The sequence below is a fragment of the Larus michahellis genome, unplaced genomic scaffold, assembly GCF_964199755.1.
Source record: "Larus michahellis unplaced genomic scaffold, bLarMic1.1 SCAFFOLD_54, whole genome shotgun sequence".
In the NCBI taxonomy this organism is placed as follows: Eukaryota; Metazoa; Chordata; class Aves; order Charadriiformes; family Laridae; genus Larus; species Larus michahellis.
Window position 1 is genome coordinate 379,994 of NW_027435990.1, and position 27,375 is coordinate 407,368.

A 27,375-nucleotide genomic window follows, 5' to 3' on the forward strand; every position below is an offset into this window, starting at 1 on the left:
ATGTTTCTGAATGTTTCTCTACTTTTCTCTTAGGACTGAAGTGAATGGCTCCACCCGCCACAACTGCATATTGCCTTGTCCGGCCCCGTATTGGGTTACGTCTTGCCTTGTGTTGCCCTGTCGTTGTCATGATTGCCGCCTGACCCATGGTGTCATAGTAGTGCACTGCACTGTGAATTTTTTGACTGTCTGTTATTTATTTGACTGATATTGGCTGGCAGTGGCCTGTATTGTGTTGTCTTGCACCGTATTGCCCTGTATTTGCTGTGACGGCCCTCTGAGACTTCCTGAGATTGTAGGGTGTTCTGTTGTGGGTTTTTTAATTGGCTGTTCTTTGTGTGACTGTGTATTGCCTTGTGCTGCCCTGTGTTGTGTTACGGCTCGTGTTGCATTACTCTGTTGTTGTTTTGACTGTGTTTTGGGACAGTGTCATAGTGCTGCACTGGATTTTGGGTATTTTAACTGTTCTTGACTTGGCTGCGCGTTGCCTTTTACTGCTCTGTATGATGTTAGGTCTTGCACTGTATTGGTCTGTCATTGTCTTGGCTGTTACTTTGGACTGTCTGGGATTGTACTTATTTATTGTGAAAGTTCCATTGGTTGTTCCTTATTTGACTGCTGGGGTGGTGTGGGCGCCCCTTCGTTTTGGCGCCCCAATCATCCATGGAGTTGTTCTGAGTGGTACTTGAAGTTGGGGGATGGTTGGCAACACAGTGGGGACCTAGATATTTTGTTCCCGTGCTGATGTGACTATAAGTCAATTGGCTTACCCCATAAGTAGTGGACAGCCCAAGAGCCTTTTGACTTCTGCATGGCAGGGGCCTCCGTGCCAGGATCTCCCCTTGAGCAGGGACGCTCGATTAAGGTTCTGCTCCTCGAGATTGAGATATGCCTTGCCGCAACAGATTCTCAGTAAGTCACTAATAGCATGCAAAACCTTGTAGCCTTAGCTCAGTGATATAAAGGGTCGATGGCGCAGATACAATCCTTTAGAGGTGAACCATTGCCTAAGTCCGGGGCTAGGAATTGGATCCAGCCGCACCTAGACTCCTCTCGGAGAAGGAGTTTAGAAAGCAAGGGGGTCCTTTCCGAGCTAGGAATTGGATCCAGCCGCACCTAGACTCCTCTCCGAGAAGGAGTTTAGAAAGCAAGGGGGTCCTTTCCGAGCCTCGTGACTCAAGGGGAGGGTCTCCCAGACAGCTTGTCTGACCCTGGCCCCTAGGCAGGAAATAATCCGGCGTGCGTGGCCATATGGAATCTGGTAAAGCGCCGTCACGTGCGCTGCTGCCTTTGGAGAATCACTGTGGTGATGTTTCTGAATGTTTCACTGCTTCTCTCTTAGAGGCGAAGTTAGCCGCTCGGCCTGCCACAACAGCGTATTGCCTTGTCCAGCCCTGTATGGTGTCACGTTTGGCATTGTGTTGCCCTCTATTCGCCCGGACTGCCATCTGATCTGTTCCGGCATTGTACTGGTGTGTATTGTGGGTTTTTTAATCGGTTTTGCATTATTTGAATGCGTGTTGCCCTGTCTAGTGTTGTATCTTGCATTGTACTGCCCCGTCATTCCCTTCACTGTCACTTTAGACGTTCTGGGATTGCAGCGATCCGTATTGTGCAGGTTTTATTCGTTGTTCTGTGTTTGACCCGTGTATTGCCTTGTTACCACCTTGTATTGTGTTGCGGCTTGCGTTGTATCGCCATGTTGTTGTTCTGAGTGCCATCTGATACGTTTCGGTGTTGTACAGCCCTGCGTTATGTCTTCCATTGTATAGCTCTGTCACTGCCTCGACTGCTGTCTCACACGTTTTGGCATTGCATCGCACGGTATTGCGGGATACTTAATCAGTTATTTATTTGACCGTGTATTTCACTGTACTGCCCTGTATTGCGTTATTTCTTGCCTCGTATTGCTCTGTCATTGTCTTGACTGGCATCTCCACTTATTTTTGTTTTCTCCCGCACTGTATTGCGGTTCTCCTAATCGGTTGGTATTTAGTTGACTGCGTCTTCCGTTCTGCTCTGTCGTGTAATGTTGCATCTTGGATCGTGTCGCCCTATAGTTGTCTTGACTGCCACCCGAGACCGTGTGGGATCGTACTGCACCGTATTGTGGCGTTTTGATCGGTTGTTTATTATTCTGTATTGCGTTGTAGCAACCTGTATTGTGTTACATTGTGCGTTGTGTTGCCATGAAATAGTCTTAACTGTCCTTTTACACTCTCTGGGGTTGTACCGCACCGAACTGAGGGTGTTTTTGATCGGCTGTTCTATATTTGACTACGTATTGCTTTGTACTGCCCTGTATTTTCCTAAGTCTTGTGTCGTATTGCCCTCTCACCGTGCCGCGAGCCATCTGATGTATTCTGGCGTTGACAGGCGCTGTATTGAGAGCTTCTTAGGCTGTTGTACTCTTTGACCGTGCATCAATTTTGTGATCGGTCGTTCCCTATTTGACTGTGTATTGGCCTTGTACTGCCCTGTGTAAAGTTACGTCTTGCGTTGTATTGCCCTGTCATAGTATTGCCTGTCATAGTCTGTCATAGCACCAGGATGTGCCCTTGAGCGGGGACGCTTGCTTCAGGTTCTGCTCCTCAAGGCTGAGAGATCCCTTGCCGCAACAGAGTCTCGGTAAGTGACTGATACCACGCTAAACCTCGTAGCCTTAGCTCAGTGATATAAAGGGTTGATGGCGCGGATACAATCCTTTAGAGGTGAACCGTTGCCCAAGTCCAGGGCTAGGAATTGGATCCAGCCGCACTCAGACTGCTCTTCAAGAAGGAGTTTAGAAAGCAAGGGGGTTGCGGCTCAACGGGAGGGTCTCCCTAACAGCTCGTCTGACCCTGGCCCCTGTGCAATAAATTATCCGGGGGACGTGGCCACGGAACCTGGTAAAGGGATGTTACGTGCACTGCTGCCTTTGTCGAATCACTGTGTTGATGTTTCTAAATGTTTCTCTACTTCTCTCAGGACTGAAGTGAATCGCTCCACCCGCCACAACTGCATCTTGCCTTGTCCAGCCCCGTATTGGGTTACCTCTCGCCTTGTATTGCCCTGTCCTTCTTTTGGTTGCCATCTGACCCATGGTGTCAGAGTAGTGCACTGCACTGTGAATTTTTTGACTGTCTGTTATTTATTTGACTGAGTGTTGCCTTGTACTGCCTTGTGTACTGCGACGTGGTGCTTTGTATTGCCCTGTAATTGCCTTGACTGCCATCCGAGACGTTTTGAGATCGTACGGCAGCGTAGTGCGGGTTTTCTGGTCAGCTGTTCTTTATTTGACTGCGTACTGCCTTGCGCTGCCCTGCACGGTGTTCCGTCTCGCGTTGTCATTGTCTCGACCGACATGTGGGATTGTTTGCCATTGTTTGCCATTGTACTGCAGTGTGGTTTGGGTATCGTAGTTTACTGTTCTTCATTTGACTGCGTATTGCCTTGTACTGACCTGTATAACGTTATGTCTTGCACTGCGTTGCCCTGGCATTGTCTTGACCGACATCTGAGACTGTCTGGCATTGTACTGGACTGTATTGGGAGTCTTGTAATTTGCTCTAATTTATTTGTCTGCGAATCGGGTTGTACTGCCCTGTATCCTGTAACGTGTGGCATTGTACCGCCTGTGACTGGCTTAACGGCGGCTTTAGAGATTCTGTCGTAAGACTGCACTCTGTTGTGAATTTCTCTATGGGAGATTCTGTGACGGCGTATTCCCTGGCACTGCCCCGTACTGTGTTACGCTTTACGTTGTATCGCTCTGTCATTGTCTTCAATGAGATGTGACACTTATTAACATACGATGGCACTGTCCATTGGCTATTCTTTATTTGAGCATGTATTGATGGGTAGCGCTCTGCATAATGTCAAGTAGTGCACTGTCTTGACTTGAAAATAGAAATTCTATAGGCTGGTGTAGCACCAAGTGGGAAAGGGTGGTTGTGAGATTCTAAAGGCAGCAGGAAAGCCCCCAGCCCCACGTGGCGCTGCCGCACCAGCCCGCGAAGCATTTTCCGGTAGGGCCGCGGCTCTGGCCACAGCTCCCACGCCCAAAGAGCCAGGAGGGAAAGCCGTGCCTCGTTGGAAAGCTCTTTGGCAGCCGCTCGCGTGGCCCCACAGCCTGTGGGGCTGCGGGCTTTGCGGCGGCCGTCAGCCTCGGCGCCACCGCCGCCCACGTGGCGCCGCCGAGCCAGCCTGCGAAGCATTTTCCGGTAGGGCCACGGCTCTGGCCACAGCTCCCACGCCCGAAGAGCCAGGAGGGAAAGCCGTGCCTCGTTGGAAAGCTCTTTGGCAGCCGCTCGCGTGGCCCCACAGCCCGTGGGGCTGCGGGCTTTGCGGCGGCCGTCAGCCTCGGCGCCACCGGCGCCCACCTGGCGCCGCCGAGCCAGCCCCCGAAGCATTTTCTGGTAGGGCCGCGGCTCTGGCCACAGCTCCCACGCCCGAAGAGCCAGGAGGGAAAGCCGTGCCTCGTTGGAAAGCTCTTTGGCAGCCGCTCGCGTGGCCCCACAGCCCGTGGGGCTGCGGGCTTTCCGGCGGCTGTCAGCCTCGGCGCCACCGGCGCCCACCTGGCGCCGCCGAGCCAGTCGGCGAAGCATTTTCGGGTAGGGCCGCGGCTCTGGCCACAGCTCCCACGCCCGAAGAGCCAGGAGGGAAAGCCGTGCCTCGTTGGAAAGCTCTTTGGCAGCCGCTCGCGTGGCCCCACAGCCCGTGGGGCTGCGGGCTTTGCGGCGGCCGTCAGCCTCGGGGCCACCGGCGCCCACCTGGCGCCGCCGAGCCAGCCTGCGAAGCATTTTCCGGTAGGGCCGCGTCTCTGGCCACAGCTCCCACGCCCGAAGAGCCAGGAGGGAAAGCCGTGCCTCGTTGGAAAGCTCTTTGGCAGCCGCTCGCGTGGCCCCACAGCCCGTGGGGCTGCGGGCTTTGCGGTGGCCATCAGCATCGGCGCCACCGGCGCCCACGTGGCGCCGCCAAGCCAGCCTGCGAAGCATTTTCCGGTAGGGCCGCGTCTCTGGCCACAGCTCCCACGCCCGAAGAGCCAGGAGGGAAAGCCGTGCCTCGTTGGAAAGCTCTTTGGCAGCCGCTCGCGTGGCCCCACAGCCCGTGGGGCTGCGGGCTTTGCGGCGGCCGTCAGCCTCGGCGCCAACGGCGCCCACGTGGTGCCGCCGTGCCAGCCTGCGAAGCATTTTCCGGTAGGGCCGCGGCTCTGGCCACAGCTCCCACGCCCAAAGAGCCAGGAGGGAAAGCCGTGCCTCGTTGGAAAGCTCTTTGGCAGCCGCTCGCGTGGCCCCACAGCCCGTGGGGCTGCGGGCTTTGCGGCGGCCGTCAGCCTCGGCGCCACCGCCGCCCACCTGGCGCCGCCGAGCCAGCCTGCGAAGCATTTTCGGGTAGGGCCGCGTCTCTGGCCACAGCTCCCACGCCCGAAGAGCCAGGAGGGAAAGCCGTGCCTCGTTGGAAAGCTCTTTGGCAGCCGCTCGCGTGGCCCGACAGCCCGTGGGGCTGCGGGCTTTGCGGCGGCCGTCAGCCTCGGCGCCACCGGCGCCCACGTGGCGCCGCCGCGCCAGCCTGCGAAGCATTTTCCGGTAGGGCCGTGGCTCTGGCCACAGCTCCCACGCCCGAAGAGCCAGGAGGGAAAGCCGTGCCTCGTTGGAAAGCTCTTTGGCAGCCGCTCGCGTGGCCCCACAGCCCGTGGGGCTGCGGGCTTTGCGGCGGCCGTCAGCCTCGGCGCCACCGGCGCCCACGTGGCGCCTCCGCGCCAGCCTGCGAAGCATTTTACGGTAGGGCCGCGGCTCTGGCCACAGCTCCCACGCCCGAAGAGCCAGGAGGGAAAGCCGTGCCTCGTTGGAAAGCTCTTTGGCAGCCGCTCGCATGGCCCCACAGCCCGTGGGGCTGCGGGCTTTCCGGCGGCTGTCAGCCTCGGCGCCACCAGCGCCCTCCTGGCGCCGCCGCGCCAGCCCCCGAAGCATTTTCCGGTAGGGCCGCGTCTCTGGCCACAGCTCCCACGCCCGAAGAGCCAGGAGGGAAAGCCGTGCCTCGTTGGAAAGCTCTTTGGCAGCCGCTCGCGTGGCCCCACAGCCCGTGGGGCTGCGGGCTTTGCGGCGGCCGTCAGCCTCGGCGCCACCGCCGCCCACGTGGCGCCGCCGAGCCAGCCTGCGAAGCATTTTCCGGTAGGGCCGCGGCTCTGGCCACAGCTCCCACGCCCGAAGAGCCAGGAGGGAAAGCCGTGCCTCGTTGGAAAGCTCTTTGGCAGCCGCTCGCGTGGCCCCACAGCCCGTGGGGCTGCGGGCTTTGCGGCGGCCGTCAGCCTCGGCGCCAACGGCGCCCACGTGGTGCCGCCGTGCCAGCCTGCGAAGCATTTTCCGGTAGGGCCGCGGCTCTGGCCACAGCTCCCACGCCTGAAGAGCCAGGAGGGAAAGCCGTGCCTCGTTGGAAAGCTGTTTGGCAGCCGCTCGCGTGGCCCCACAGCCCGTGGGGCTGCGGGCTTTGCGGCGGCCGTCAGCCTCGGCGCCACCGGCGCCCACCTGGCGCCGCCGAGCCAGCCTGCGAAGCATTTTCTGGTAGGGCCGCGGCTCTGGCGACAGCTCCCACGCCCGAAGAGCCAGGAGGGAAAGCCGTGCCTCGTTGGAAAGCTCTTTGGCAGCCGCTCGCGTGGCCCCACAGCCCGTGGGGCTGCGGGCTTTGTGGCGGCCGTCAGCCTCGGCGGCACCGCCGCCCACGTGGTGCCGCCGAGCCAGCCTGCGAAGCATTTTCCGGTAGGGCCGCGGCTCTGGCCACAGCTCCCACGCCCGAAGAGCCAGGAGGGAAAGCCGTGCCTCGTTGGAAAGCTCTTTGGCAGCCGCTTGCGTGGCCCCACAGCCCGTGGGGCTGCGGGCTTTGCGGCGGCCGTCAGCCTCGGCGCCACCGGCGCCCACCTGGCACCGCCGCGCCAGCCTGCGAAGCATTTTCCGGTAGGGCCGCGGCTCTGGCCACAGCTCCCACGCCCGAAGAGCCAGGAGGGAAAGCCGTGCCTCGTTGGAAAGCTCTTTGGCAGCCGCTCGCGTGGCCCCACAGCCCGTGGGGCTGCGGGCTTTGCGGTGGCCATGAGCATTGGCGCCACCGGCGCCCACGTGTCGCCGCCAAGCCAGCCTGCGAAGCATTTTCCGGTAGGGCCGCGGCTCTGGCCACAGCTCCCACGCCCGAAGAGCCAGGAGGGAAAGCCGTGCCTCCTTGGAAAGCTCTTTGGCAGCCGCTCGCGTGGCCCCACAGCCCGTGGGGATGCGGGCTTTGCGGCGGCCGTCAGCCTCGGCGCCACCGGCGCCCACGTGGTTCCGCCGTGCCAGCCTGCGAAGCATTTTCCGGTAGGGCCGCGGCTCTGGCCACAGCTCCCACGCCCAAAGAGCCAGGAGGGAAAGCCGTGCCTCGTTGGAAAGCTCTTTGGCAGCCGCTCGCGTGGCCCCACAGCCTGTGGGGCTGCGGGCTTTGCGGCGGCCGTCAGCCTCGGCGCCACCGCCGCCCACGTGGCGCCGCCGAGCCAGCCTGCGAAGCATTTTCGGGTAGGGCCGCGTCTCTGGCCACAGCTCCCACACCCGAAGAGCCAGGAGGGAAAGCCGTGCCTCGTTGGAAAGCTCTTTGGCAGCCGCTCGCGTGGCCCCACAGCCCGTGGGGCTGCGGGCTTTGCGGCGGCCGTCAGCCTCGGCGCCACCGGCGCCCACCTGGCGCCGCCGAGCCAGCCTGCGAAGCATTTTCGGGTAGGGCCGCGGCTCTGGCCACAGCTCCCACGCCCGAAGAGCCAGGAGGGAAAGCCGTGCCTCGTTGGAAAGCTCTTTGGCAGCCGCTCGCGTGGCCCCACAGCCCGTGGGGCTGCGGGCTTTGCGGCGGCCGTCAGCCTCGGCGCCACCGGCGCCCACGTGGCGCCGCCGCGCCAGCCTGCGAAGCATTTTCCGGTAGGGCCGTGGCTCTGGCCACAGCTCCCACGCCCGAAGAGCCAGGAGGGAAAGCCGTGCCTCGTTGGAAAGCTCTTTGGCAGCCGCTCGCGTGGCCCCACAGCCCGTGGGGCTGCGGGCTTTGCGGCGGCCGTCAGCCTCGGCGCCACCGGCGCCCACGTGGCGCCTCCGCGCCAGCCTGCAAAGCATTTTCCGGTAGGGCCGCGGCTCTGGCCACAGCTCCCACGCCCGAAGAGCCAGGAGGGAAAGCCGTGCCTCGTTGGAAAGCTCTTTGGCAGCCGCTCGCGTGGCCCCACAACCCGTGGGGCTGCGGGCTTTCCGGCGGCCGTCAGCCTCGGCGCCACCGGCGCCCACCTGGCGCCGCCGAGCCAGCCTGCGAAGCATTTTCCGGTAGGGCCGCGGCTCTGGCCACAGCTCCCACGCCCGAAGAGCCAGGAGTGAAAGCCGTGCCTCGTTGGAAAGCTCTTTGGCAGCCGCTTGCATGGCCCAACAGCCCGTGGGGCTGCGGGCTTTCCGGCGGCTGTCAGCCTCGGCGCCACCGGCGCCCTCCTGGCGCCGCCGAGCCAGCCTGCGAAGCATTTTCGGGTAGGGCCGCGTCTCTGGCCACAGCTCCCACGCCCGAAGAGCCAGGAGGGAAAGCCGTGCCTCGTTGGAAAGCTCTTTGGCAGCCGCTCGCGTGGCCCCACAGCCCGTGGGGCTGCGGGCTTTGCGGCGGCCGTCAGCCTCGGCGCCACCGGCGCCCACCTGGCGCCGCCGAGCCAGCCTGCGAAGCATTTTTGGGTAGGGCCGCGGCTCTGGCCACAGCTCCCACGCCTGAAGAGCCAGGAGGGAAAGCCGTGCCTCGTTGGAAAGCTCTTTGGCAGCCGCTCGCGTGGCCCCACAGCCCGTGGGGCTGCGGGCTTTGTGGCGGCCGTCAGCCTCGGCGCCACCGGCGCCCACGTGGCGCCGCCGCGCCAGCCTGCGAAGCATTTTCCGGTAGGGCCGTGGCTCTGGCCACAGCTCCCACGCCCGAAGAGCCAGGAGGGAAAGCCGTGCCTCGTTGGAAAGCTCTTTGGCAGCCGCTCGCGTGGCCCCACAGCCCGTGGGGCTGCGGGCTTTGCGGCGGCCGTCAGCCTCGGCGCCACCGGCGCCCACGTGGCGCCTCCGCGCCAGCCTGCAAAGCATTTTCCGGTAGGGCCGCGGCTCTGGCGACAGCTCCCACGCCCGAAGAGCCAGGAGGGAAAGCCGTGCCTCGTTGGAAAGCTCTTTGGCAGCCGCTCGCGTGGCCCCACAACCCGTGGGGCTGCGGGCTTTCCGGCGGCCGTCAGCCTCGGCGCCACCGGCGCCCACCTGGCGCCGCCGAGCCAGCCTGCGAAGCATTTTCCGGTAGGGCCGCGGCTCTGGCCCCAGCTCCCACGCCCGAAGAGCCAGGAGGGAAAGCCGTGCCTCGTTGGAAAGCTCTTTGGCAGCCGCTCGCGTGGCCCCACAGCCCGTGGGGCTGCGGGCTTTGCTGCGGCCGTCAGCCTCGGCGCCACCGGCGCCCACCTGGCGCCGCCGTGCCAGCCTGCGAAGCATTTTCTGGTAGGGCCGCGGCTCTGGCCACAGCTCCCACGCCCGAAGAGCCAGGAGGGAAAGCCGTGCCTCGTTGGAAAGCTCTTTGGCAGGGGCTTGCGTGGCCCCACAGCCCGTGGGGCTGCGGGCTTTGCGGCGGCCGTCAGCCTCGGCGCCACCGGCGCCCACGTGGCGCCGCCACGCCAGCCTGCGAAGCATTTTCCGGTAGGGCCGCGGCTCTGGCGACAGCTCCCACGCCCGAAGAGCCAGGAGGGAAAGCCGTGCCTCGTTGGAAAGCTCTTTGGCAGCCGCTCGCGTGGCCCCACAGTTCGTGGGGCTGCGGGCTTTGCGGCGGCCGTCAGCCTCGGCGCCACCGGCGGCCACGTGGCGCCTCCGCGCCAGCCTACGAAGCATTTTCCGGTAGGGCCGCGGCTCTGGCCACAGCTCCCACGCCCGAAGAGCCAGGAGGGAAAGCCGTGCCTCGTTGGAAAGCTCTTTGGCAGCCGCTCGCGTGGCCCCACAGCCCGTGGGGCTGCGGGCTTTCCGGCGGCCGTCAGCCTCGGCGCAACCGGCGCCCACCTGGCGCCTCCGAGCGAGCCTGCGAAGCATTTTCCGGTAGGGCTGCGGCTCTGGCCACAGCTTCCACGCCCGAAGAGCCAGGAGGGAAAGCCGTGCCTCGTTGGAAACCTCTTTGGCAGCCGCTCGCGTGGCCCCACAGCCCGTGGGGCTGCGGGCTTTGCGGCGGCTGTCAGCCTCGGCGCCACCGGCGCCCACCTGGCGCCTCCGAGCCAGCCTGCGAAGCATTTTCTGGTAGGGCTGCGGCTCTGGCCACAGCTCCCACGCCCGAAGAGCCAGGAGGGAAAGCCGTGCCTCGTTGGAAAGCTCTTTGGCAGCCGCTCGCGTGGCCCCACAGCCCGTGGGGCTGCGGGCTCTCCGGCGGCTGTCAGCCTCGGCGCCACCGGCGCCCACCTGGCGCCGCCGCGCCAGCCCCCAAAGCATTTTCCGGTAGGGCCGCGGCTCTGGCCACAGCTCCCACGCCCGAAGAGCCAGGAGGGAAAGCCGTGCCTCGTTGGAAAGCTCTTTGGCAGCCGCTTGCGTGGCCCCACAGCCCGTGGGGCTGCGGGCTTTGCGGCGGCCGTCAGCCTCGGCGCCACCGGCGCCCACCTGGCACCGCCGCGCCAGCCTGCGAAGCATTTTCCGGTAGGGCCGCGTCTCTGGCCACAGCTCCCACGCCCGAAGAGCCAGGAGGGAAAGCCGTGCCTCGTTGGAAAGCTCTTTGGCAGCCGCTCGCGTGGCCCCACAGCCCGTGGGGCTGCGGGCTTTGCTGCGGCCGTCAGCCTCGGCGCCATCGGCGCCCACGTGGTGCCGCTGTGCCAGCCTGCGAAGCATTTTCCGGTAGGGCCGCGGCTCTGGCGACAGCTCCCACGCCCAAAGAGCCAGGAGGGAAAGCCGTGCCTCGTTGGAAAGCTCTTTGGCAGCCGCTCGCATGGCCCCACAGCCTGTGGGGCTGCGGGCTTTGCGGCGGCCGTCAGCCTCGGCGCCACCGCCGCCCACGTGGCGCCGCCGAGCCAGCCTGCGAAGCATTTTCCAGTAGGGCCGCGTCTCTGGCCACAGCTCCCACGCCCGAAGAGCCAGGAGGGAAAGCCGTGCCTCGTTGGAAAGCTCTTTGGCAGCCGCTCGCGTGGCCCCACAGCCCGTGGGGCTGCGGGCTTTGCGGCGGCCGTCAGCCTCGGCGCCACCGGCGCCCACCTGGCGCCGCCTCGCCAGCCTGCGAAGCATTTTCCGGTAGGGCCGCGGCTCTGGCCACAGCTCCCACGCCCGAAGAGCCAGGAGGGAAAGCCGTGCCTCGTTGGAAAGCTCTTTGGCAGCCGCTCGCGTGGCCCCACAGCCCGTGGGGCTGCGGGCTTTGCGGCGGCCGTCAGCCTCGGCGCCACCGGCGCCCACCTGGCGCCGCCTCGCCAGCCTGCGAAGCATTTTCCGGTAGGTCCGCGGCTCTAGCCACAGCTCCCACGCCCGAAGAGCCAGGAGGGAAAGCCGTGCCTCGTTGGAAAGCTCTTTGGCAGCCGCTCGCGTGGCCCCACAGCCCGTGGGGCTGCGGGCTTTGCGGCGGCCGTCAGCCTCGGCGCCACCGGCGCCCACCTGGCGCCGCCGACCCAGCCTGCGAAGCATTTTCCGGTAGGGCCGCGTCTCTGGCCACAGCTCCCACGCCCGAAGAGCCAGGAGGGAAAGCCGTGCCTCGTTGGAAAGCTCTTTGGCAGCCGCTCGCGTGGCCCCACAGCCCGTGGGGCTGCGGGCTTTGCGGCGGCCGTCAGCCTCGGTGCCACCGGCGCCCACCTAGCGCCGCCGACCCAGCCTGCGAAGCATTTTCCGGTAGGGCCGTGGCTCTGGCCACAGCTCCCACGCCCGAAGAGCCAGGAGGGAAAGCCGTGCCTCGTTGGAAAGCTCTTTGGCAGCCGCTCGCGTGGCCCCACAGCCCGTGGGGCTGCGGGCTTTGCGGCGGCCGTCAGCCTCGGCGCCACCGGCGCCCACCTGGCGCCGCCGCGCCAGCCTGCGAAGCATTTTCCGGTAGGGCCGCGGCTCTGGCCACATCTCCCATGCCCGAAGAGCCAGGAGGGAAAGCCGTGCCTCGTTGGAAAGCTCTTTGGCAGCCGCTCGCGTGGCCCCACAGCCCGTGGGGCTGCGGGCTTTGCGGCGGCCGTCAGCCTCGGCGCCACCGGCACCCACCTGGCACCGCCGCGCCAGCCTGCGAAGCATTTTCCGGTAGGGCCGCGGCTCTGGCCACAGCTCCCACGCCCGAAGAGCCAGGAGGGAAAGACGTGCCTCGTTGGAAAGCTCTTTGGCAGCCGTCAGCCTCGGCGCCACCGGCGCCCACCTGGCGCCGCCGAGCCAGCCTGCGAAGCATTTTCCGGTAGGGCCGCGGCTCTGGCCACAGCTCCCACGGCCAAAGAGCCAGGAGGGAAAGCCATGCCTCGTTGGAAAGCTCCTTGGCAGCCGCTCGCGTGGCCCCACAGCCCGTGGGGCTGCGGGCTTTGCGGCGGCCATCAGGCTCGGCGCCACCGCCGCCCACCTGGCGCCGCCGAGCCGGCCTTCGAAGCATTTTCCGGTACGGCCGCGGCTCTGGCCACAGCTCCCACGCCTGAAGAGCCAGGAGGGAAAGCCGTGCCTCGTTGGAAAGCTCTTTGGCAGCCGCTCGCGTGGCCCCACAGCCCGTGGGGCTGCGGGATTTCCGGCGGCCGTCAGCCTTGGCGCCACCGGCGCCCACCTGGCGCCGCCGAGCCAGCCTGCGAAGCATTTTCCGGTAGGGCCGCGTCTCTGGCGACAGCTCCCACGCCCGAAGAGCCAGGAGGGAAAGCCGTGCCTCGTTGGAAAGCTCTTTGGCAGCCGCTCGCGTGGCCCCACAGCCCGTGGGGCTGCGGGCTTTGCGGCGGCCGTCAGCCTTGGTGCCACCGCCGCCCACGTGGCGCCGCCGAGCCAGCCTGCGAAGCATTTTCCGGTAGGGCCGCGGCTCTGGCCACAGCTCCCACGCCCGAAGAGCCAGGAGGGAAAGCCGTGCCTCGTTAGAAAGCTCTTTGGCAGCCGCTCGCGTGGCCCCACAGCCCGTGGGGCTGCGGGCTTTGCGGCGGCCGTCAGCCTCGGCGCCACCGGCGCCCACCGGGCGCCGCCGCGCCAGCCTGCGAAGCATTTTCCGGTAGGGCCGCAGCTCTGGCCACAGCTCCCACGCCCGAAGAGCCAGGAGGGAAAGCCGTGCCTCGTTGGAAAGCTCTTTGGCAGCCGCTCGCGTGGCCCCACAGCCCGTGGGGCTGCGGGCTTTGCGGCGGCCGTCAGCCTCGGCGCCACCGGCGCCCACCTGGCGCCGCCGCGCCAGTCCCCGAAGCATTTTCCGGTAGGGCCGCGTCTCTGGCCACAGCTCCCATGCCCGAAGAGCCAGGAGGGAAAGCCGTGCCTCGTTGGAAAGCTCTTTGGCAGCCGCTCGCGTGGCCCCACAGCCCGTGGGGCTGCGGGCTTTGCGGCGGCCGTCAGCCTCGGCGCCACCGGCGCCCACCTGGCACCGCCGCGCCAGCCTGCGAAGCATTTTCCGGTAGGGCCGCGGCTCTGGCCACAGCTCCCACGCCCGAAGAGGCAGGAGGGAAAGACGTGCCTCGTTGGAAAGCTCTTTGGCAGCCGTCAGCCTCGGCGCCACCGGCGCCCACCTGGCGCCGCCGAGCCAGCCTGCGAAGCATTTTCCGGTAGGGCCGCGGCTCTGGCCACAGCTCCCACGGCCAAAGAGCCAGGAGGGAAAGCCATGCCTCGTTGGAAAGCTCCTTGGCAGCCGCTCGCGTGGCCCCACAGCCCGTGGGGCTGCGGGCTTTGCGGCGGCCATCAGGCTCGGCGCCACCGCCGCCCACCTGGCGCCGCCGAGCCGGCCTTCGAAGCATTTTCCGGTAGGGCCGCGGCTCTGGCCACAGCTCCCACGCCCGAAGAGCCAGGAGGGAAAGCCGTGCCTCGTTGGAAAGCTCTTTGGCAGCCGCTCGCGTGGCCCCACAGCCCGTGGGGCTGCGGGCTTTGCGGCGGCCGTCAGCCTTGGTGCCACCGCCGCCCACGTGGCGCCGCCGAGCCAGCCTGCGAAGCATTTTCCGGTAGGGCCGCGGCTCTGGCCACAGCTCCCACGCCCGAAGAGCCAGGAGGGAAAGCCGTGCCTCGTTAGAAAGCTCTTTGGCAGCCGCTCGCGTGGCCCCACAGCCCGTGGGGCTGCGGGCTTTGCGGCGGCCGTCAGCCTCGGCGCCACCGGCGCCCACCGGGCGCCGCCGAGCCAGCCTGCGAAGCATTTTCCGGTAGGGCCGCGGCTCTGGCCACAGCTCCCACGCCCGAAGAGCCAGGAGGGAAAGCCGTGCCTCGTTGGAAAGCTCTTTGGCAGCCGCTCGCGTGGCCCCACAGCCCGTGGGGCTGCGGGCTTTGCGGCGGCCGTCAGCCTCGGCGCCACCGCCGCCCACCTGGCGCCGCCGAGCCAGCCTGCGAAGCATTTTCCGGTAGGGCCGCGGCTCTGGCCACAGCTCCCACGCCCGAAGAGCCAGGAGGGAAAGCCGTGCCTCGTTGGAAAGCTCTTTGGCAGCCGCTCGCGTGGCCCCACAGCCCGTGGGGCTGCGGGCTTTGCGGCGGCCGTCAGCCTCGGCGCCACCGCCGCCCACCTGGCGCCTCCGCGCCAGCCTGCGAAGCATTTTCCGGTAGGGCCGCGGCTCTGGCCACAGCTCCCACGCCCGAAGAGCCAGGAGGGAAAGCCGTGCCTCGTTGGAAAGCTCTTTGGCAGCCGCTCGCGTGGCCCCACAGCCCGTGGGGCTGCGGGCTTTGCGGCAGCCGTCAGCCTCGGCGCCACCGGCGCCCACCTGGCGCCGCCGACCCAGCCTGCGAAGCATTTTCCGGTAGGGCCGCGTCTCTGGCCACAGCTCCCACGCCCGAAGAGCCAGGAGGGAAAGCCGTGCCTCGTTGGAAAGCTCTTTGGCAGCCGCTCGCGTGGCCCCACAGCCCGTGGGGCTGCGGGCTTTGCGGCGGCCGTCAGCCTCGGTGCCACCGGCGCCCACCTAGCGCCGCCGACCCAGCCTGCGAAGCATTTTCCGGTAGGGCCGTGGCTCTGGCCACAGCTCCCACGCCCGAAGAGCCAGGAGGGAAAGCCGTGCCTCGTTGGAAAGCTCTTTGGCAGCCGCTCGCGTGGCCCCACAGCCCGTGGGGCTGCGGGCTTTGCGGCGGCCGTCAGCCTCGGCGCCACCGGCGCCCACCTGGCGCCGCCGCGCCAGTCCCCGAAGCATTTTCCGGTAGGGCCGCGGCTCTGGCCACAGCTCCCATGCCCGAAGAGCCAGGAGGGAAAGCCGTGCCTCGTTGGAAAGCTCTTTGGCAGCCGCTCGCGTGGCCCCACAGCCCGTGGGGCTGCGGGCTTTGCGGCGGCCGTCAGCCTCGGTGCCACCGGCGCCCACCTGGCGCCGCCGAGCCAGCTTGCGAAGCATTTTCCGGTAGGGCCGCGGCTCTGGCCACAGCTCCCACGCCCGAAGAGCCAGGAGGGAAAGCCGTGCCTCGTTGGAAAGCTCTTTGGCAGCCGCTCGCGTGGCCCCACAGCCCGTGGGGCTGCGGGCTTTGCGGCGGCCGTCAGCCTCGGCGCCACCGGCGCCCACCTGGCGCCGCCTCGCCAGCCTGCGAAGCATTTTCCGGTAGGTCCGCGGCTCTAGCCACAGCTCCCACGCCCGAAGAGCCAGGAGGGAAAGCCGTGCCTCGTTGGAAAGCTCTTTGGCAGCCGCTCGCGTGGCCCCACAGCCCGTGGGGCTGCGGGCTTTGCGGCGGCCGTTAGCCTTGGCGCCACCGGCGCCCACCTGGCGCCGCCGAGCCAGCCTGCGAAGCATTTTCCGGTAGGGCCGCGTCTCTGGCGACAGCTCCCACGCCCGAAGAGCCAGGAGGGAAAGCCGTGCCTCGTTGGAAAGCTCTTTGGCAGCCGCTCGCGTGGCCCCACAGCCCGTGGGGCTGCGGGCTTTGCGGCGGCCGTCAGCCTCGGTGCCACCGCCGCCCACCTGGCGCCGCCGCGCCAGCCTGCGAAGCATTTTCCGGTAGGGCCGCGGCTCTGGCCACAGCTCCCACGCCCGAAGAGCCAGGAGGGAAAGCCGTGCCTCATTGGAAAGCTCTTTGGCAGCCGCTCGCGTGGCCCCACAGCCCGTGGGGCTGCGGGCTTTCCGGCGGCCGTCAGCCTCGGCGCCACCGGCGCCCACCTGGCGCCGCCGAGCCAGCCTGCGAAGCATTTTCCGGTAGGGCCGCGGCTCTGGCCACAGCTCCCACGCCCGAAGAGCCAGGAGGGAAAGCCGTGCCTCGTTGGAAAGCTCTTTGGCAGCCGCTCGCGTGGCCCCACAGCCCGTGGGGCTGCGGGCTTTGCGGCGGCCGTCAGCCTCGGCGCCACCGGCGCCCACCTGGCACCGCCGCGGCAGCCTGCGAAGCATTTTCCGGTAGGGCCGCGGCTCTGGCCACAGCTCCCACGCCCGAAGAGCCAGGAGGGAAAGCCGTGCCTCGTTGGAAAGCTCTTTGGCAGCCGTCAGCCTCGGCGCCACCGGCGCCCACCCGGCGCCGCCGAGCCAGCCTGCGAAGCATTTTCCGGTAGGGCCGCGGCTCTGGCCACAGCTCCCACGGCCAAAGAGCCAGGAGGGAAAGCCATGCCTCGTTGGAAAGCTCCTTGGCAGCCGCTCGCGTGGCCCCACAGCCCGTGGGGCTGCGGGCTTTGCGGCGGCCGTCAGCCTCGGCGCCACCGCCGCCCACCTGGCGCCGCCGAGCCAGCCTGCGAAGCATTTTCCGGTAGGGCCGCGGCTCTGGCCACAGCTCCCACGCCCGAAGAGCCAGGAGGGAAAGCCGTGCCTCGTTGGAAAGCTCTTTGGCAGCCGCTCGCGTGGCCCCACAGCCCGTGGGGCTGCGGGATTTCCGGCGGCCGTTAGCCTTGGCGCCACCGGCGCCCACCTGGCGCCGCCGAGCCAGCCTGCGAAGCATTTTCCGGTAGGGCTGCGTCTCTGGCGACAGCTCCCACGCCCGAAGAGCCAGGAGGGAAAGCCGTGCCTCGTTGGAAAGCTCTTTGGCAGCCGCTCGCGTGGCCCCACAGCCCGTGGGGCTGCGGGCTTTGCGGCGGCCGTCAGCCTTGGTGCCACCGCCGCCCACGTGGCGCCGCCGAGCCAGCCTGCGAAGCATTTTCCGTTAGGGCCGCGGCTCTGGCCACAGCTCCCACGCCCGAAGAGCCAGGAGGGAAAGCCGTGCCTCGTTGGAAAGCTCTTTGGCAGCCGCTCGCGTGGCCCCACAGCCCGTGGGGCTGCGGGCTTTGCGGCGGCCGTCAGCCTCGGCGCCACCGGCGCCCACCTGGCGCCGCCGCGCCAGCCTGCGAAGCATTTTCCGGTAGGGCCGCAGCTCTGGCCACAGCTCCCACGCCCGAAGAGCCAGGAGGGAAAGCCGTGCCTCGTTGGAAAGCTCTTTGGCAGCCGCTCGCGTGGCCCCACAGCCCGTGGGGCTGCGGGCTTTGCGGCGGCCGTCAGCCTCGGCGCCACCGGCGCCCACCTGGCGCCGCCGAGCCAGCCTGCGAAGCATTTTCCGGTAGGGCCGCGGCTCTGGCCACAGCTCCCACGCCCGAAGAGCCAGGAGGGAAAGCCGTGCCTCGTTGGAAAGCTCTTTGGCAGCCGCTCGCGTGGCCCCACAGCCCGTGGGGCTGCGGGCTTTGCGGCGGCCGTCAGCCTCGGTGCCACCGCCGCCCACCTGGCGCCTCCGCGCCAGCCTGCGAAGCATTTTCCGGTAGGGCCGCGGCTCTGGCCACAGCTCCCACGCCCGAAGAGCCAGGAGGGAAAGCCGTGCCTCGTTGGAAAGCTCTTTGGCAGCCGCTCGCGTGGCCCCACAGCCCGTGGGGCTGCGGGCTTTGCGGCGGCCGTCAGCCTCGGCGCCACCTGCGCCTACGTGGCGCCGCCGCGCCAGCCTGCGAAGCATTTTCCGGTAGGGCCGCGGCTCTGGCCACAGCTCCCACGCCCGAAGAGCCAGGAGGGAAAGCCGTGCCTCGTTGGAAAGCTCTTTGGCAGCCGCTCGCGTGGCCCCACAGCCCGTGGGGATGCAGGCTTTGCGGCGGCCGTCAGCCTCGGCGCCACCGGCGCCCACCTGGCGCTGCCGCGCCAGCCCCCGAAGCATTTTCCGGTAGGGCCGCGGCTCTGGCCACAGCTCCCACGCCCGATGAGCCAGGAGGGAAAGCCGTGCCTCGTTGGAAAGCTCTTTGGCAGCCGCTCGCGTGGCCCCACAGCCCGTGGGGCTGCGGGCTTTCAGGCGGCCGTCAGCCTCGGCGCCACCGGTGCCCACCTGGCGCCGCCGCGCCAGCCTGCGAAGCATTTTCCGGTAGGGCCGTGGCTCTATTTCTCTAATTCTCTCTAATTCTCGGGATGCGTTAAAAAAATGGGAAAACCTGTAACTGCGGGCGTGAGGCGTCGGGACAGACCGAAATCTCTCATTTATACGTAAGGAATGTGTGTATCGAGAAATAATATTCGTTTGTGGGTGTGAAATAAGTTCAAAATAAAAACCTCTGTCTCTGAGGACTCGCTGATTCTGTGCTTCTGCGTTACACAAAAGGTCCCAGAATATAAAAGTACTTAAAAAATGCATTTACAGAAAGGTTTTAGTGTCAGAACAGACGGGTGAGCCGGCGGCCTGCGCGGACGTACGTGTTTAGGCAGATTCTCCGCGTAAGAGTGAACAGAAAACACAAATTACAGATATAACGTTTGTGTAAAATACAGATACAGCGTTTGTGTAAAATATAGATGTAATGTTTGTGTAAAATACAGATATAATATATGTATAAAACACAGATTAACGTTTGTGTAAAATACAGATATAATATATGTATAAAACACAGATTAACGTTTGTGTAAAGGGCGGCGCGACTGCGGGGGCCGGGGCTGCAGCTGGGCTCGTGCAGCCGGAAAGGAAAACAAAAAAAAAATGCGGAAAAAACCCCCATAATTCATGCGGGAAAAGGCCCATATCCCCGATTCTCCCGTTCCGGCGGACGAGGCCCCCCCCCGCCCCCCCCCCCTCCGGCCCCGCCGCCCCGCGCGGTGCGATGCCGCGTCCCTGGGGCTGGTTGCGGGGGGCAAGGCCGCGCTGGGCGGGTCCGGGGCGCGGCGGCGGCGGCTGCAGAGAGGCCGCGGGGCCCGGCGGCGCTGAGGGGCCGCGGGCGGCGGCGGCGGCGCGTGGGAGCGGCGGGACCGAGGGCGGGTCCTGCGGGGGGGGGGGGGCGGGGGGAGCGGCGCGTGCGCTGTGGCCCCGCCTCCCGCTCTCCCCGGCCCCGCCCCCGGCAGCCCCGGCCACGCCCCCCTCGGCCCCGCCCCTTGGCTCCGCAGCTTGTGCGCATGCGCGGCTTCGCGGCTGCCCGGTCCGGCGCCTGTCCCGAGAGAGCGGCGGCTGGAGGCCGAACCGGGACCGCCGGGGCACCGGCGAGCTCCGCGCCGCCTGGAGCGGCATCGGTGCCGCCCGCCCGGCCCCGAGAGCGGCCGTCGGCCCTCCAGTAATCGGCTCTTAACGCGTTAACGCGCCCCCGGTGGTGCCCGGCAGTTTTCCGGGCGTCCATCTCCATGGCCCTGCGGTCCTCAAGGACCCCGGAAGTGCCCCCTCAGTCAGCCGACGCGCGTCTCTATCGCACTTTAGTCCTCCAGGGGTCCCTTCAGTCAGCCGACGCGCGTCTCTATGGCAGTTTAGTCCTCCGGGAACCCGGAAGTGCCCCCTCAGTCAGCCGACGCGCGTCTCTATGGCAGTTTAGTCCTCCAGGGGTCCCTTCAGTCAGCCGACGCGCGTCTCTATGGCACTTTAGTCCTCCAGGACCCCGGAAGTGCCCCCTCAGTCAGCCGAGGTGCGTCTCTATGGCACTTTAGTCCTCCAGAAACCCGGAAGTGCCCCCTCAGTCAGCCGACGCGCGTCTCTATGGCAGTTTAGTCCTCCAGAAACCCGGAAGTGCCCCCTCAGTCAGCCGACGCGTGTCTCTATGGCAGTTTAGTCCTCCAGAAACTCGGAAGTGCCCCCTCAGTCAGCCGGCACGCGTCTCTATGGCAGTTTAGTCCTCCAGGGGCCCCCTCAGGCAGCCGACGCGCGTCTCCGTGGTACTTTAGTCCTCCGGGAGCCCGGAAATGCCCATCAGTCTTCTGGGAATCCCATGATTCCAGCACTCTTCCCAGACCGCAAAGCGCGATGAACAGTTAACCACAAAAATATCCGAAGATCGCAAAAACAAAACGACCCCTGCGGAACTCTCTTCTCCACAGCAACGACTGGACAGAAATCAACCCAAGGTGGTGAGAGAATCACCAGAGGCGAGTCCCAAAGGGACAGAAAAAGGGGTGGTGCTTCGCCTGCGGGGAACTTAAGGCAGGGGAAAAGCAGCTGCTGCTCCTGCGGCCGCCTTCGCGTCTCCTGGGGGTCGGCCCTGCCCCTTTCCCAGGGGATTGTGGGAAGGGCGGTGGGCGGGGCCCGGGGTACGTGAGCCCCCGCCCGGGCTCAGGAGCTCGTTCTGCTGCTGGGCCCCGGGGGGTCGGTGCTCTGCTGGGCCTTCGGTTGGCGGCAGCTCTGGGGCGGGCTCAGCTGTCTGGGGAGGCGCGTTTTGGCGTTTCGGGGGGCGGGGGTGAGAAGGGCTGAGCTGAGGCCTTCGGGAGCAGTAAACCTCCAGCCGCCTGTACGGCAGAAAGTTGGCTGGTCTGCTGCTTTTTTGTTTCCTTTTTCTCAGGTCAGTGACTTCGTGATGCGTGTTTGGGGGGTGCCCGGATGGTTTAACAGCGTGCTTTGCTTTGCTTTGTTCTAGGAGCACCGCGTTTTCCTAGAATTCCTGACTTCTTTGAAGATGGAACTGTGGGGTTTTCACCGGTTTTGCAGTAGGCTGTGTGAATTGCTGATATTGTTTCTCTTAATTGGGCTGACGACGAGATTATCTTGTAGGGGTTACGGCGAGCGTTTTGTATGCGGCTGCATATGGCACTAGCGTTTCTCAAGAAAGCAGCAGGGACGTAAGGCGTAGCGTCGCTCAGGGTGTGGCGTGGCTCGTCACCTTCCCCCATTGCCCGCGGAGTGCCACGGTGTCCCTCGCGTGTCTGCAGCTGGCAGCAAACTGGGTTCGTCAGTCTCTGTCGTGTCGGTTTTGCCTTTGGATCTGGGTGTCGACGGGGTCCGGTCTGTTCTAGTCTCTTGCAGTTGAGGCGAGCTGGACGGTGTGGAGGAGGAGCGCGGGACTGGTGATGTCGCGGAAACGCAATGGTAATTTTGTGTTTGTTGGTATCGTCGGTGCCATAAATAATTGTTGCGGCAGCCTCCGACTCTGGAATCGACGCAACGCAGGTGAGCGGATTGCCGTGGCACCTCTGAGGACGAGGGTGTTGTGGAAGAGGTTGACATCTACTGTCATGGCGGTCGCTGCTGGAGCTGTGCTTTCTCTTTGTTTTGCCGATGAAGAGGAACGTGGTGACTGCAGGAACGCCTCAGTTAGCTGTTTGTTGTGGGTTTTTTTCGTCAAGGATGAATTCAGGCCACTGGCCCTCCGAAAGCGAAGTAGAGGGACAGGCGCTGGAGGGGGCCAAGGTTGGCAGTTTCAGGGAGGAGTTTTCAAGTCAGGGTAGAGCAGAGGCGTATCCAGGAGCAGTGTCCTCTGCGCAGGTAAAGGGGGTGGGTTACTCTTCAGCACAAAGGTAGCGTGTGCTGGGCAGGGCAGTTCTGGCCCGCGTCTGTTGTGTTGTTTGTGTGGTGTGTTTTCTGTGTCTTAAACCTTCCTTGGGACTCAGTGTCCTCTTTCCACTTGAGGAGCGCGGTCTGTACTTCAGGCACCATCCCTAGAGCCTCGAATGCCTGTCCCCATTGGCATTGCCCCAGTCGGGGGCTGCTTTTCTTGCATCATAAGCTTAAAGCGTGGCTGGGTCTTTAGAAACTCGGAAGTTTCTGGACGGTCCTCATCTGCGGCATTGTTCCTGGCTGCGGGAGCAGCCCTGTTCTCTAGCCACCCCTTTTCAGTGACTGCGACTTCTTCCCTGCATCCTTAAGTTCTTCGGTCTTGAAGACCGGCTTCCCGCGCATACACCTCCTCAGTCTGAGAGTCACTCGTTGTCCCGGGCCGTTGCGTTGTCGTCATTTCCTGGGCTTTCCCTCGAGCCTTCTCACGTCACCGCCATGGGCCCGCAGGTCTTCTTGCCTGACAATCCCTTACGTCGTCGGGGTGTCATCCTTCTTGCTGGGAGTTTTCTCTGATCCGCGAGGTGCGTTGTTTGTGGCGTTGTGTGTAGCGTTGGTCTGTGCTTGTGCGTGTTGGGCTCGAAGCTGCTCTGCCCGGTCGCGTAGAGTCAGGGGCAGGGGGAAGAGCAGCAGGACTCTATGGGTAATACGTTGACGTAACGAGACTGTTGAGGCCAAGGTGGCACAGTCAACTCCCATCAAGGAGCCACCAGCAGGTGGTGTGGGCAGCTCTTTAATTAAGGGGTTTTTTGGGATGAGCAGAGCTGTGTGGGAGGGGCTGTTCCGCAGTAGTGACGCAGACTGCGTCTCCGAGATGTTAAAGCCGCTTTGTGTGGGGTGTCATGTTTGTGTAGTTTGGTTTCTTTTTGATGTCAGGCGGCAATTGTACTCCAGATGGTATTTCTAAGTCAAAAGACGACCTTTTCCGGAGGGGGTGTGTGGGGTGTCACACTGGGTCCCCCCCAAAAATGCCTGAAAATTCATGGGGGGAATGTGTGTTTAAAAATAGAATAAAACCTGTCTATATGGGCGTGAGGCATTGAAATAAAGAAGATTTTCTCATTTTTACAGATATTGTAAAATATGAGTTTATGTGTATAAACTCGTTTTTGTTCTAGCTACTGAGATGTTAATTAGGGTGCTTTATGCAGGTTCAGGAAACACGTGACTTGTAATTCCATGCTTTTTTGTTGCTTTCTGTATTTTGGGACGCAAGTAGCGCTGTGGTGTAAAAAGTCAAAGCGAGATTATCAATATGACTTTAAATTGCCAGCAGTTTACAATAAATAACTTATTTCACAGGGGAAGATGTTTTTGAGGAAGTTTTCTCCTAGAATCTGGTTCTGTTTTGTTATTCGCTCCCATCCAGAAAGGGGTTCTGGCAGAAGGTCGTTAGTGCACACGCTCTCGCTAGAAATGAGGAACGACCCCGTAGTAACAGATTGTGTCTGGGTTTGTATTTTTTTTGTTTTGAAGGACACTCAAGTACATAAATTTTAATAATAATGTTACCATTGCATTGAATAAGCCACTTTCCCGTAGAGATAAGTCTGATGTTTATTTTTTTTCTGTCTCACCTCTCTCTAACTGCTCCCCTGGACACACCGTTGATGCAATGGGAGGAGCAGATGATGCTTTTTCTAGCAAGGGTCGCTCTCACTCTTCACTACTTGTTAGATGGTAAAATTAAAGCAAATAACAACACCTGCTGCCCCTTCAGCTGCTTTTATGCTTCTGGGGGGCGGCCCCACCCTTTACCCAGGGGATTGTGGGAAAGGTGGTGGGCGGGGCCCGGGGTACATGAGCCACAGCTTCGGGTCAGGAGCTCGTTCTGCTGCTGGTGTTCTCCGGGGTCAGAGCTCTGGAGCTCCTTCGGTGTTGTCTTGGAGCTCGTGCGGCCGTTCGGGAAGGCTTGTTTTGGCGTTTGAACTAGCGTAGGTGAGACATCAGAGGTGAGACTCCTCAATGGAAGGGTGGTTGCCACAGAAAGTGGAGTTGTATGTTATCTTTTTTCTTTTTTTTTTCCCCCCCATATCTTTAGTTTCGTAGGGAGCATTTAGTTTGTTTAAATGGTTTAATAGTATGCGTCTCTTGTTTTTTTTTCTTGCTTATGGCAGGTGGTGTGTGTTTTACTATAATTTCTGACTTCACTGAAGATAAAATGTTGTATTTTTTTCCAATTTTGATGTATGCTACGTTAGTTGGTGTTTTTGTTAGTCTTAATTGGGTGCGTTATGAGATACTGGAGCAGGATTTAGGGCAAGCGTTTTGTAGGTATCTATATATTGAGTTTGTTTTGAGAAAGCAGCAGGGATGTAACAGCAGGGATGGCTCATCATTTCCCCCCAGAGCACACAGGGCATCACGGTGGCCCTGAAGCTCTTGCAGGAGGCTACCGGTAGGTTCTGTAACTGTTTTCCTGGCTTTCCGGGTCTGTAGCAGAGCCCGGAGTCTCTGTGAAGGCAGAAGACGGGAGGTGTCTGCCACACACAGGGCTCAGAAGAGCAGGTCCCGAGGAGCGGTTGGAAAATCAGGGGCAGGAGTTGTGGGGGGGCAGTGGGTCTCCTTCCCTGACGGCTCAGGAGAAGGGAGGGAGTCTCTAAAGTTTTGGCATTAGGGGATGGCTGGGCAAGGGAGGCGGGTTCATGTGTCTTTCTCAAACCAGTCTTGTAGTTGGGTTTGGTTGTCGATGGTGTCTAGTCTGCTCTAGGCTCTCGCATTTGAGGCAAGACAGATGGTATCAAGGAGGAGCACGGGACTGGTGGGTTGGCAGAAGCGCGGTGGTCATGTTGTGTTTCTTGGTATCTTAGGTGCCGTGAATAAGCGTCGCTGCAGCATCCCACTCTAGAATCGGCGCGGGGCAGGCAATCAGACTGCGTCAGCGTTCAGGAGGCTTGAGGGGTTTTGTGGAGGAGGTCGGCATCTCCCCTCGGGGCACTTATTGCTGGTGTTGGGGCTGCTCTTGCGATGACTTTTCCTTTTCCTTTTGCAGAGGAAGAGGAGTAAGCCGGTGACCGCAGGAACGTATCGGATGGTTGTGTCTTGTGGACTATGTCGAGGATGGAATCAGATGCTAGCCCTCCAAAAGCTAAGTTGAGAGACCAGCACCGGAGAGGGGCGGAGGCTGACAACTGTGTAATGGGGTCTTTGATGTTAGTGTAGGGGGGAGGGCTGTTCTGGGGCACAGTCTCCTTTGGGCAGGTAAATGACGTAGCTTACTGTCCGGTGTGATGTGAACGCAACCTGGGCAGGGCAGTTCCAGCCTGTGTGTGTTGTCGTGTCGTTCGTGTGGTCTGTGTTTTGCATCCTAGACCCTTTTTCTGGGTCTCGAGATCATCTTGAAGCTCCAGGAGCACGGAACGTGCATCGGGCGCCATCCTTATGGTGTCGAACGCCTGCACCCGTGGGCGTAGCACCAACCGTCTGCCTCTCTTCTTGCATTAGCATCTTAAAGCGTGCATCGGTCTTGCATCTTGGAACTTTCCGGATGGCCCACTTCAGCGACTGGGGCTTCTTCCCTGTGTCGTTACGCTCTTAGGTCTTGAAGCTGGGCTTCCTACGCGTCCATCTTGTCAGGCTCGACAGTCCCTCCTCAGGAACTGTGAAGTTCTACACTTGGTTTCAGGGGGTTCTGTGGAGCCTCTTCACATCGTCGCCATCACAGTGCCGCAGGTCGTCTTGCCCGACGGTGACTTTGGTCCCGGTGTCATCCCTCTTGCTGAGAGTTTTCTCTCATCCTTGAGGCGCGTCGTTTGTCGTGTTCTGTGTGGCGTCAGTCTGTGTGTGTCTGGCTCGGGGCTGCCCTGCCCGGGTGCGTAGCGTCCAGGGTAGGCAGAATCACGACGGCAGTCTGTAGTGAATATGAGGATCTGTCTAGACCCGGGCACAGGTTGCTCAGTCGTCTCGACTTGATTAGCTCTCGAGAGGCTGCGTGGACGGGTGTTTCATTAGCGGGCGCTGGCACAAGCGCAGCCAAGTTGGAGAGGGTGTTCGTGGCCAGTGAAGGGGACAGTATCTCAAAGATGGTAAGCCTGCGTTGTGTGGGGTGTAACGTTTGCAGGCGTCTCTTCTCTGGATGACAGGCTGTAGTTGGACTTATGTGAACAGGGTTCTTCAGTAGAAACAAGACCTTTGGAGTTAAGCTACTGCTCCGCATTGGGTAATGTTTGATGTTGTGTTGCTTTTTTTTCAGGTGCAGAGAGATGAGGTGGCCAGGGATACGCAGGGGAGCTGACGGGAGCGCAGGACGAAGGTGGCTGAGCCCGAGGTATTAAAGGGAAGATGTGACCGGCGGCTCCATGAATACATTTGGCCATTTCTTCTTTTTTTCGTGTGAATGTGAGGTTACGTAGCCATGTGTGGAAGTGCTGGTCTGAGGTACAACAGAACCGGTGTTGTTTGCAGTCACGTCACTTTGCAGGTAAGTCTCTTCCAATGAACTGAACTCTCTGAAGGTAATGACGTATTTTTCAGGTAGTATCTGCCTTCAGAGCGCCAAGAACTTATATTTACACTTAATGCGAAGGGATGCCGTGCAGAGAGGCTCTTGCTTATACTTATTCCTATAACAGCACAGCGCAGCTGACTTTTATATATGCCCCGTCGGAGGGTCGGAAGCAGAAAAGCGTAGAGGGGTTGCACCCATGGTGAAGAGTAGACGGGACCGGTGACCCGAATCTGACTGATGGGGTATCGCATCCCGTCCTCATCACCCTCAGTATAAAAGCGGGGGGATCGAAGGGGTCGGTACCTGTCGTCTGGCCTTTGAGGACTCCTCTGTCTGGTCATTGTCCTTTGACGCCGATCCGTGCATTTATGCAACCAGGTCTGGAATCTGGTTCCAGTCTGTCGCCGAGTCTGGTCCCGGACTTTCCCCGTGCCAGCGGGTGAGGCGATGGTCATCTTGGGAGCTCCATGCCGGGTTGTGTGTATATATTTTCTCTCTGCTACTGTTTTCCTGTTATTCTTGTCTTTCCTCGGTACTACTTTTCTGTTTATATTTCGTTAGAGTTCAGTTTCTCTTTCAGTTCCTAAGTCTCCCTCACATTGTTTTCTCCCTCAGGAGAGAAGTTAAAAGAGAGCATCTGTCGTTTCATTTAATGCCCAGCCTAAGCCATGACAGCAATGACAGAAGGGGCACCGGAGCGGACTCGGCTGAGGAGAGCGGCGGTCGGAAGGGTTGGTTCTTTCTCAGCCGCTGTATTACAGGCGGCGCACAAGCCTCTGCTTGCGCTCTGTCCGTCCTTCCTATCCAGAACGTGGTTCTGGCAGAAGTCGGGTAATACGTGTCGTCTTGCTAGAAGTGACATATGACCCCCCCCAGCATTGTGGGTTTTCTTTCACAAGGAAACTAAAGGACATCGAGTCTTGATTAAAAACGTGGTTATCGGGCCTAATGGTCTACTTGCCTATGGAGGTTAGGATGATGTCTTTCTCTTTATGTCTACGCCCTGCAGAAGTTTAAGTTTACGTACCTACCGGGCCCCGTTGCTGACACAATTGACGTAGTTGTAATAAAAGAGCACGTATTGTCCGTTCCTCTAAGGGTCGCTTTCTCCGTTTTGGTGTTTTGCACGCTGGACTTCTCAGGCCTGTGAGGAAAGGAGCAGCTGCTCCTCTGGCAGGCTCTGTGCCTCCTGGAGGTCAGCCGGGCCCCTTTCCCAGGGGATGGTGGGAAGGGGGGTGGGCAGGGCCCGGGGTATATAACCCA